This window comes from Dreissena polymorpha, chromosome 5 (assembly GCF_020536995.1).
Source record: "Dreissena polymorpha isolate Duluth1 chromosome 5, UMN_Dpol_1.0, whole genome shotgun sequence".
Lineage (NCBI taxonomy): Eukaryota > Metazoa > Mollusca > Bivalvia > Myida > Dreissenidae > Dreissena > Dreissena polymorpha.
Genome location: NC_068359.1, coordinates 75883079 through 75895022, shown reverse-complemented (window position 1 = coordinate 75895022; position 11944 = coordinate 75883079). Strand labels below are relative to the sequence as shown.

Here is an 11944-nt window from a genome sequence, read left to right as displayed (position 1 = left end):
GTACCTTTTCCGCATACATTGAAGTTTCTGAAGGCAATATGATTAAAAGTCACGAACTATTTTCAACTTTATCACGTGCATAAATATTCAAAGTGTTTATTTAAGACTCAAATGAACAATATAGCGTATAGACAGTTATATTATTATAATTAAAGATCTCGTCCAACATAGTGCTGATAACACTTACATGACGTGGTAGAGTAAAAAATTTCTAGCTGAAAATGATTCGAATTTAAATTATTCGTGTTTAAGTCACGGATTTTCACTCTAGATGTTTGTGAAAAGGGACGCAGGACCAAGACAAACTGATTTGTATTTTTGGCAACCGACCAATGAGGACAGTGCCACCCACTTTTGAGGACAGTGTGGCCCACAGCTGAGAAAAGTTCGACCTGTCAATAGTGACAGTGGATGACAAGTCCTTATGTGCGTTAGTTTAGTGGATGCTTTCTGCAATCTTTCTGGCGTATAAGAGGTTTTGTAAGACGCCGACACAACACGCCGATGGCTCCAGCCCCTAAACCTTTCTAGCGCGTTTATGCCGCGCTTGCAGAGATGAAGATGCTAATGTTTTGTTGATACGGCGTTCGAAACACTCTCTTCAGTGTATAGTGCATACTTCATATTCGATGTATTAGAAATGAGGTCGAAATAATCGCGGCGACATGGTGTTGTAGGCCAAGTTACTGCGCAAAAAGATGCTGGCGACTGCACAACGATTACTTTTGCGTTCATCATATATCTTGGATGTCGTGAGTGCGCCGTGCATTCGCCGATATACTGTTACTTGGGTTTAATGGTACAGCGACATTAACAAAACTATTTCATTAGCGATTACGTGAATACGCGATAGTTATCACGTGCACACACGACAGTGATTATATGCGTTGCGCTATTATTACGTGTGCTCTTGAAAGTCTTTCATGCGCAGGCGATAGTATTAATCATGTTCAGAGCTGTGATGTAATCTCTTTGCTAGGAGTTTTTTTAAACAAACAGCAGTGACGAATACCACTGGGGACGCCTTGCGCAGGCGCCGTACCATTTTCGCAAACATTGAACTATCTGCACCCAATTGTTTAAACGCTGGTTAAAGTTACCGCTCGGTAACTTTTAAACCTTGGAAAGTTAGCGGTTATTCAGGAGCCGTATTCACCAATAATAAACTCAAACTTAAACTCAAACTCAGACTTTGATTCAGACTTTGACTCAGAGTTAGACTTACAAAATACAGACTCAGGATTCGTATTCACGAACGCGTTTGGAAATATACTTCAATAAGATCGTTTTTTTCATGACGTCACGACTAAGCGAACTTTCTAGTATAGAAAACGCGCCAAATAGTGTCATAAATTTCAGAAGACATTTCTGATACAACTTTGACGATGGAGTGTTTGTCAATTGATAAAAGCGAAATGAAGCGTCAAAAGGCTCCAGATTGGACCGAGCCAGCAGAGATTGTTTTGAACGCGCTGGTTCGTGACCACTGGAGCCTTTTATTCGGCGAATATAAGGAAATCGGAGCCGAAAAAATTTCCGTTATTCGAAGAAGAAATGGGACGAGGTGGCGAGCAGAATATCATTGTAAGTTATATGTTATGTTTAGTAACAATAAAGGTGACTCGATTGTATAAACACGATATACCGCAAAGTAACCTTACCGCGCAAAGTTGAATTTAACCACCGCTAAATTAAACCAAAACATTCCCACAATGCATTTTCTAATGACGTAATTTTCGCGCGAAGTGTCACGCTTCGATTTCGTTAACACACATAATAAACAGCGACATGTATTTTTTTTATATCAAATTCATTCACAAATGAACTCACAATAAAATAAAGAGTACATTTTAACTATGAGTTCATCAAATAATTTAAAAGTATTTACGAACATATGACCAGGGAAAAATGTATGATGATGTCCGGATTTGCATCATTTAGGGGAATCCTTGGTGATTCCAACTGCGAGAGAGTGCTTGCAAAGACGCCTACTTTTCTTGTTGTCTTAAGTGATGTAACATATACATGGTCATCGTTACATGCTAGCATATTCTTCTCATTTGGCTTATAGTCCGTTTTCATGTCTGTGTTATAAAATAATTTCGTTCGCCAAATAACGTTTTTTACACATTCAAAGCACAACGCTTAGTATATAATTAACTTAAACTTACATCCGAAAATCACTCTGTCTATAGTTCAATCTTGCATATTGCAATTTAGAAAAGTGCGAGTCTTTTTGACGATTTATTATAAACGCGACTTATTTCACATGTACATATACTGCATATTGACTTATTTGAATTGTAAATTTATCACATTTTCCTTTTTTTCGTGCGATGTGCATTGTTTATAATCCGTGCATATACTTTTGACATTTTAGAATGTACAACAAGCCATACAAATATCGCACAATTCAAAAATAATCTGCAATATTTGTTTTCCGATTTAATTCACGTTTGGCATGGAGTTGTCTAAAGTATAAGATGGTAAAAATAGCACCACATTGGAATTCTGAATGTCCTTTTTTGTGCACGGGTATTATCCACTCTTTTATCTGTTGTGTAATGGAATGTTTACCATTGTTTGTGTATTTATATATTCAATTATTTTCTTGTACAATAAGAACATTTCCCATAGACAAATAAAGTTTGAACATATGTTTGTATGCAGAAATCTGCAAATGCAACCGAGTTTACCAACGGCTATTATTTGATAAACTGCTCCGGTTCATTTGAACAGCAGTAATGTAGAGTACATGAATGAAAATGTCTCGAATTTCAGTTATTCGTGTTTAAGGTAGCGCACCTCTAATGATTTCCCGCGATTTATTTTACGATCATTGCCGATCTTCAATGATCGCTTATTTCCGAGAGATGCATTTTATTTTTTTCAAACTTCGAATTTTTATAATTATCTTATTCATTAAGAATACATTATTTTCACTATAAATATTGACTTTGATCCAATTATCATCTGAAAAATACGATTTCGCGATTTCTTCAAAGATCGAGCTTTTTTACCTGTTTACTTATGGATATCTAATTTAAGGTTGCACTAATGTGAAGTTGTCGTGGCCGAGTGGTAAAGGCGATGGACTAGTAACCTTTTGGGATCTTCCCGCGCAGGTTCGATTCCTGCCGACATCGCATACTATTTGCGACGCGTTTTATTTCTTTTCTAACGTAATTTGATTTAATATAGCACATAAGCTATGTTTATTGTTAAATATGTTGAAAATTGTATGCACATCATTCAATTTTAAAATTAAAACAACGTTTTGGCCAAATTGATTAATTTACTGCTGAAAATACGAATGATGCATGTTGCATTTTTATTTTTATTTCAAAAAGTAAACGGTAAATCTGTCTAGTTTTTTGGTATTTTTGCTGTATATAGTGTTTCTATAAAAACAAAGTTTAAAATATAACTTAAATGATACTATTTTGAATTTTATGACACTTTGTTTTTAACCGACCCAATTTTTACTTGGCTGAAATCACTTACATTTCATGGCGCTATTCCATAGATTAAAATTTGTAAAAAAAAAATGTCTGTAAAATAATACTTATTTCATCTTGTTTAAACTTTAAACACCTTTACTGCATCTGAACACACCAACTGCATGCTCATATTTGGAAATTTGAATGAATTATGGAACTTTTATATACCCCAGAGGTGAAAATAAACTGGACAAAAGCCGAGAGTGAGGGTGGTTTTGAAAAAATCGATATATTTTTTTTAAAAAGCATGGAAAGCCTACCTACAAATTTGCATGTAGTTCAGTGAAATGATGCTGATTAGGAAAATAATTAATTAAATTATACTTGGATATGTGCCCATTAGAGGTGCGCTACCTTAAGTCTCGGATTCAGACTGTAAATGTTTGTTAAAAGGGACGCAGGACCAAGAAAAACAGATTTTCATTTTTTGGCTACCGACCACTGAGGACAGTGTAACCCACTACTAACTTCGCACATGCAAATGTATATTTCCATGTTTTAACTAAAGACATTTTCAAATAGATATGTCGACCTTGCAAACGCTGTCTTCATTGACAGATCACACTGTCCTCAGTTGACGGTTGTTAAAAATACAAATCAGTTTTTCTTGTGTCCTGCGTCCTTGTTCACAAACATTACGAGTCTGAATCCGAAACTAATCTACGAAATACTAAAATTCAAAACATCTTCAGTTAAAAATTATTATACTCTATTACGTCAAGTAAGTGTTGTAAACATTATGATAGATGCTTTGTTTTATGATTATACTATAATGGTCTATACGCTATATTAGCCCTTTGAGTCTTTAATAAAATGCACACAATAAGCATGCACACAGTTGGTGATTTTTAATCATAATGCCTTCAGATAGTGCAATGTATGCGGAAGTGATACGGCGCCTGCGAAAGGCGGCCCCAGTGGTATTTGTCACTGCTGTTTGTTAAAAAAAAACTCCCAGCAAGGATATTATATCAAAGCTGTTGTTAATTTGTGTATGCAATTAATAGCGGTGGATAAATCATTTGTGGGATGTTACAGTTTTCCGTTAGTGCCACTTAGACAATTTGCATTGTCGACCTCTGCATGCAGGTGCGAACACGCGAAAACACAATTCAAAGGCACAAAATAACGACGCGATTACGCGAGATCACGATTCAAATTCTTACAAGAATAATAGGTTAATATCACAATCTCCCATCATGTTCTCAAAGTTTTGACCTTTGTATTTACAAGGTCTAAACGCGCGATTTCGCATTGTCGTCTTATTTCATCGAATCGTTCCTTCGCGATGATTTCGCCATCATAATCCTTAGAGAAAGTGAGGGCGGGGTAAAGGAGAGAGAAAGAGCGGGATAGATTTTTTGGCAATTCTAAACAAATGTTTCTAGTGGTGCTCCAAAGGATATTAATTTTGAGTTTGCGCGTAAGTAACTCAAAATAGTGTTAATTGGCCACATGCAGTTAAATATAATTATAAGAAATTGTTAAATCTTATTAAACTAAATTAAACGACGGAGTTCAACTTAGATGAAAAAAATAATTTTCGGTTTTTCATTTTACCCTTAAATTGACCAGTAAGAGCGCTGTATGGCATTTATGAAGGTAAGTAAAATTTGTAAGTTATTTAAAATGAGTGGATAGATAGCGTACCGGAGCTTAGTGTACGACTATGACTCAGATAAATAACTTAAAGTACAGTCTACTGTCCTGCGTGTTTAGCAGATGACATATCGATGTAGTTCAGGGTGCTATATTATTAGGACTATCTACGAATGAAGCGAATGTATTACAATTGAACATGCTGTGCTTTCGTCATCTGTTGTCGAAAAACACAATTTTCATCGAATAAGCAAATTGAATTAGACGAATATATTTCTCTTTTTCGATGTAGATTCGATAGAAGGCGAAGTAAGTAAACTTTTTTGCCAGAAGAGAGTTGATTATGCATTTCTGAGTTTTGGATGGACTGAGCGGTACGCACGTTCACTTTAAACCATTTACAGCGAGGCGATTTAATACAAATGCAACTTATTTATTATTAAATTAATGAAAAACATTATTAATCATTCTATGAAAAAAGCACACTATAATGTTACGGGCATCATTATATATATGGTAAAACAGGATCGGTGTATATTGGGACAGTAGAGAATTGATGTTGCGCCTGTGCATTTAAAATGTTCTGTATCCGCTTTCACGGAAAATAAAACATTTAGGCGTAAGTAAACCGTACCTGATATATTAGATTTATCTGATAATCCAATCAAAATATCTGTTAATAGCAAGGACTTTATCCGAACAATATCATCATCAGAATTGATTATGTAATCATATTCGGTTAATATATTAGCAACTTACCATGTCTTAATAAAGATAATTAATATATAATAATTAAAAAAAAACGCAGGTTTAATATGACAGAGGAGCAATATAATAAAAACTGTGTGATATGCTCTCGGACAGAGGTGTGTATGTCCCCATTGGTAGGGCTTTGTCCAGTTTGTAACAAAAACAAAGTGTATGTTCTTATATATCAGATATATTTGAGAAGTCTACGTTGTCAAATACCAAAGAATAATATTACTTATTATGAAAATAACATAACAGACAGTGATAAATAATACATTTTTATATAAAGATTTTTTAATTTAAAAATATTCGTGTGTAATGTCCTCAGAAAATGGTGTGTGAAGTCCTCACTGGCTGTGTGAAAGTTGCCTCAGTCTGTCCTCAGTGGTTGATCTGTCCTCCGTGTGAAGTGTATCACGGTTACAAGCAGTCCTTTCATCTAGAAGAATTGATTGGAAAATAGTTTCATATATACTGCTCATCTGTTCAGTCGCGGCATTTCAATTTAAATACAAATCAAACAGTTAGATTGAACATATTTCTTTTAGACCTTTGCATTCTTTTTCATTAATTAAATTTATTTTTATCAAACGCGTCACAGTTTGAATAAAAAATCCAAAAAAAGGATATGCATTGTTTTGTGTCGGCCATCTTGGCCAAGTTAAATTTAGTTACCAATTGAATTAACGTGATTAAAATCAAAGATTGAAGATAAAAAAATATGAACGCATGTTTATGTATGTATCTAGTTCTAGTAACCGATGACTAAAATGCCGACTACGCATGTGTACACTTGTATAAGTCATTTTCGACTTTTTTTGTTAGCCATCGATCTTTGAACGGGCCGTTTCTAGAGATGAAATTTCGTGGCCTACAATTTATTTCCACAGACAACGAAGCAGCAGCAATATATTTATTTTATTTATTTTTTCTCTTTGATATGTCAGTGTTTGCATCTTTCACTTAAGAAAAATAGGTTTTATTACACTTGGTGTGTCGTTGTTGTTTATCGATCCACATATAATCTGACTCGAATAATGAAGCATTGCCACTAAAACATAAAAGCTTTAGGATATGAATTCCTTTCTAAGATACATTGTATATTGTGCGCCAATCAACATGTGCGATACAACCAATTGGAGCATCACCGTAATGTAATATTCCATTCATATGTAAATGTTAAAGTAGACGATGAATACTCTTTTCATCAGTGTAATGTCGTTAACAATTAAGTTATAGAATGGGTTATATACTGAGTGATTTGTAAACCAGATTTATCAAGTTGTAATATGTACATTCAAATTTGTTAATCATGCTTACCATTTCTACTTCTTGCAGATCAAGCTTATTGTCAGCTAAAATAGAACAGATTTGCAAAAGTAGAAAACAATAGGAGATAGGTTATCAATAAACCATAATTATGACATGTATCATTGTTACAAAGAGTATGGTACCTCGTGTGAACCACGATTCAATTAAGTTATAAAGCTTTTTTTGAAAACTCGTTGAATATCAAAAGTATCTAAAATAGTTGAATTGCAAATGAACCTAAATAGTACATTCGACTGACGGTTACAAACATTGTGACTGTACAGCTTCAAGTAACCAATAGTCTTTAACCTGTCTTGGTTGTCAGCACCTTATTTCAAATTTGGTAACATCTTCAATCTTCGTTGAACAGAGCATTATAAAAACAATCTTCTTTCTGATAATTTTATTGCGCAAGTCACTGTAAAGACCGGCGTAAATTCATGTGCGTCAAGTGTCTTTTCAGATGAGCATATGCAGTTAGCACCGGCTAGTCATGACGGGAAGCAACACTTGCCGTTTTGTGGAATTGTTCGTTGAAACGAGGTCTCTTCCATACAAAAATCTGGTCAGGGCGGAATGTGTCGTTCCAGATAAGCTTGTGCGGACTGCATCGGCTAATAAGAGACGATACTTAACGTTGTATATTTATTAGTATCGAAAAGTCAGAGTTATTGTTTTCGTGTAAGTATGAGACCATAATAAATGTAATGATATCGGTCAAAATATAACGAGTTTTAGCTCGGATAGGCATTACCAGGGTGCAGGATTGCGTGACTTTGTTGGGTTCCCAGTTACACGTTAAAAGATGGCAACACACCGGTAAGTGCTGCTTTTTACTTTTAAAAACAATTTTTCCTCAGAAATTCAACTATTCCATAAAACACAGATTTTTTATGCAATATGAAATACATCAGAATTACTTTATTTAAAAAGCCAGTGTTCTTGTTAAAAAAATCCATGTGTACTGCACGAGTATGCTTAAAGGAACATTAACAATTTTCACCGATTTCAGACGTATTAAAGGATTTATTCTTATACCTTAAGATATCGACACAAACAACAAGAAAAATTGTCTTTAATGCACTAAAGATTTTTGCAAATGTTTTTCAATAACTTGAGATATTTGTAAAAATGATGTTCTTAACGGTGTGTTTACATTTTGTCCAGCTCGTTTGTTACGTCCTGAAAACCCCGTTTATTCTGCACCCTGATTACTTAAACCAAGAGGTCGTCAACCACTAGGTCCATGTGTCCCGCCGGGTTATTTCGTTAGCTTTCCTACACTCGATAGGTCATTATCGGCTCAGGTACTACTTAAAATGTACCCAGGGTACGCTTAAGTATGCTACAAAGTATCCGAGGTACGGATAATAAACTAAAAAGTAATCCGGAGTAAATCCGAGTTCAAAAGCGTATTTCCGTACCCGGGATACATTGTAGTATACTTATATAGAGTACCCGGGGTACTATTAAGTAATACCTGAGCCGATTACGACCAACTGCGCCTTACGTACCATTTCCGTTGTACTGGCCGAACAGCTTATCCATGTCGACGTCGGTGATCTAGTGGTCACTGTTGTTGTCGATATAACGGAACAGACTGTCGGCGTCCGACTGCCGGGCAAAGTCGAGGTTTGCCCAGCCAGCCTCAAACTCACGGTTGTCGATACGAGGGTTGCCTAGTAATTAAACAAAGAAATAAATGTAAATTAAATAATAATAATAATAAGTTCAATGCCTTTTAATGTTAGGGACAGTATTCCGCTATTTTCGCAGTGAAACTAATACGATTTATGTTTTTAAAGCTCTAAGCTCCTTTTATTAACAAAAAAATGAATATGCATATTACTTGCACAAACATTTGTTTATACTTTTACCTTCATGTTGATATTGTTTTGTTTTTCGGATCTATATATAATAATTTTATAGCTCTTTCAAGAACGCGGTACTTTTCAAAATGCGCATATCACGTCGTCGTTGCAAAATTGAGATGACGTTCGCCTATCGACCGCTAGCGACGGGTTCGATTCCTATTTTGGGTGTGCTATATCGATCTCCCTCAAACTCAAAGACACAAGGTAATGGTTCTATCCAGGAAACGGATTGAAAAGTGTTTGTATATGCCAAAGGTTTTCGATGCAATCGAGAATAATAAATAAAAAGTTTTAAACTATAACTTGAGCATGTTATACGAACCGTCTTTATCAAAGGACTGGAAGAACATTCTGAACTCGGCCTGTGTCAGGAACTCATCCTGGTTCTTGTCTGACCTCTCGAACAGCTCGGCCCACGGCGTCTCGCGCACGATCTGACAATGAGTCGGAAGTATTGATAAGCACATATTCTGTCTTGAAGACTGAAGGTCTAATTTTTTAATAATAAAATACATAAAAATGACACAGTATTAATTTGGTATCATGTGGCACAATATTTGCTTGTAACCTAGTGCAAATTAATAATGGCATCAAACATACGGTGTGCTTACTATTAGAAACGGACTTATTAAGTTAATACGCGATCTTGCGTTTCAACATATTAGGAGTTAATGGCACCCGATTTAATCAGCATGTGAAAGAAAAACGGATAATCAAAGTGGTTAACTCCGATATGGAAATATTATTGGTGAAAACAAAACATGACCTTGGTGAAAGCATTGCGTTAATAGTTTTAATTTTGAATTGAAATTAAAGAGGAAAAAAATCAGCATTTAAAAATTTGTATTCACAATCTATTCACTGAATCAATCTTACGTCTTCCCATTTCTGCTCAAACTCTCTGGATGACACCGCCCGTCATCTGATAGACAGAAACAAATTTCAATAAAAAATGAATAATAAAATCGCATAATATGTTTGTCCTAATTACGTAGTCACAAATCAAATGTGTCCTCGTAACTAAGAACAACGAGGAAATTATTGAAAAATATACCTTTTTAAGAATGCATTAAATTTGAATCTTTCTCGGTTGTGTCACGCACCCAAAATAAAATATTGCAGGGTGCAGAATCACGTGACTTTGTGGGGTTCACAATCGAATGTTAATGGATTAAAACACACCGGTATGTGGTGCTTTTCTTGAAATAACTTTTTAAAACAAATTTTCTTAAGAATTTCTAGTAGTACATAAAATACAGTTGTGTATGCTGCGTATGGCAATGTGAGTTACATCAGAATTACTTTATTTAATACGCCTGTGTTCTTAGCAAAAAAAAAATCGATGTCTGACGCATTTATTGTCACGGTTATGCTGCACGCAACTAGAAATGTTGGCACCGATTTCAGTAGTATTCAATGATTTATTCTTGAATCTTTAAGATATCGGCACAAAATATAAGAAAAACGGTCTTTTATGCACTAAAAAATTTCCCAAATGAATTTCAATAACTTGATATTTGCGAAAATAAAGGTCTTAACGGCGTGTTTACATTATGTACAGCCCGTGTTTTAACCCCGTTGATCCTGCACCCTGATTAGGTTACAGTCGACAAATAATCAAAAGCTAGGCCCACTTAGGCTCCATTGTCGGCTTGGGAATTACTTTAATTTACACCGGGTACTTTTAAGTATACTTTCATGTAACCAGGGTACGAACAATAGACTGAAACGTACCCGGCAATTCTAATGCTAAATTGTTCGTTGACGGCTTATTTATTCAAATTAATTATGTTCATATTTATGTCAATATTCTGTAAAATGGCCTCTTTATTATCGAAATTCCTACTCATAAAAACATGTTGAGGTATGTTTTGTTCAAAGATAATTTTGTTTTGTATTCCGTAGCGCGTTTTAAGACATCGGATTTTGGGCGGGAATAAAACTAAGGTACACTCTAGATTGTCCAGGTACGTGTAAGTATTTTTTCCATACCCGGGGTACATTGAAGTATTCTTAAGAGTACCCGGGATGCATTCAAGCACATGTAGTACACGAGTCAAATGACCAATCAAGACCCACTTAATTCTCGTATCATAACGTTGATCAATCTCTACGCGGGGTTGTGGTTCCATGCTCTCACGCAATCTCTGCACAAAGATTTGACTGGAACCAGAATAGCTGGATCAAATCCCTGCCATTTTAACCAACCACGTGATGAAAGCCGAGCCAATAATTTCAATAATACAATAATTTCAATGTTGTTTTGTTTACTTTTCTTAATTAAGGTATTTTACTTTTTCTTATGAACATTAACTTATACACAATTTTCAAAATATAAAAGAAAATGATACTACTTTTAATATGATAAAACTTAAACAAAAAAATAGAACAGATTGTATGTCATGTATGTGAGAGCATGGACCGACATTAAATGTGATCCAACAATGCTGGTTCAAGTCTCATATCTGCGCGGGGCTGAACGCTGATTCCGATGTAGTGTCGTTTACTACGACTTGATTGGTCATTGTCGCATCAGGTACTACTTAAAAGTACCCCAGGTATTTGTAGGTATACCACAAGTATTGGGGTACCGACAATATTTTTTTTCCAAAAATATACTGAAAAGTACCCTCCGAGTATGACCGAATGTCTTTACCCCGGGTTCGTATCTTCCGTACTCGGGGTAATTTGAATTATACTTATGAGTGCCCGGGGTACTTTTAGGTAGTACCTGAGCCGACAACGACCATTTGAGCATTGATACGACACATTGTATGAGTTGATGAGCATAAGCCCATAATAGCAGCGTCTCTTAAAAATTACGTCAGATTACGAAGACAGTGAACTTCAATGCAAGACTATTGCAAAACAATATATATCCCCTACCGGCTCCACCATTGTCAGAATTTG

General features: G+C 35.3%; 1 long non-coding RNA gene and 1 other non-coding gene across 2 annotated transcripts; one reads left to right on the top strand and one right to left on the bottom strand.

Moving 5' to 3' along the window:
- The first annotated feature begins 3064 nt into the window (after positions 1–3064).
- Trnat-agu (transfer RNA threonine (anticodon AGU)) lies at positions 3065–3146 on the top strand. The gene has a single exon. It is a non-coding gene; the product is annotated as a tRNA-Thr (tRNA).
- A 4023-nt stretch (positions 3147–7169) lies between these two features.
- Positions 7170–9499, bottom strand: LOC127881192 (uncharacterized). The gene is made up of 3 exons (XR_008049956.1): positions 9357–9499; positions 8675–8839; positions 7170–7204 (listed from the first exon to the last, which is right to left on the bottom strand). It is a non-coding gene; the product is annotated as an uncharacterized LOC127881192 (long non-coding RNA).
- Between the last annotated feature and the right edge of the window lie 2445 nt (positions 9500–11944).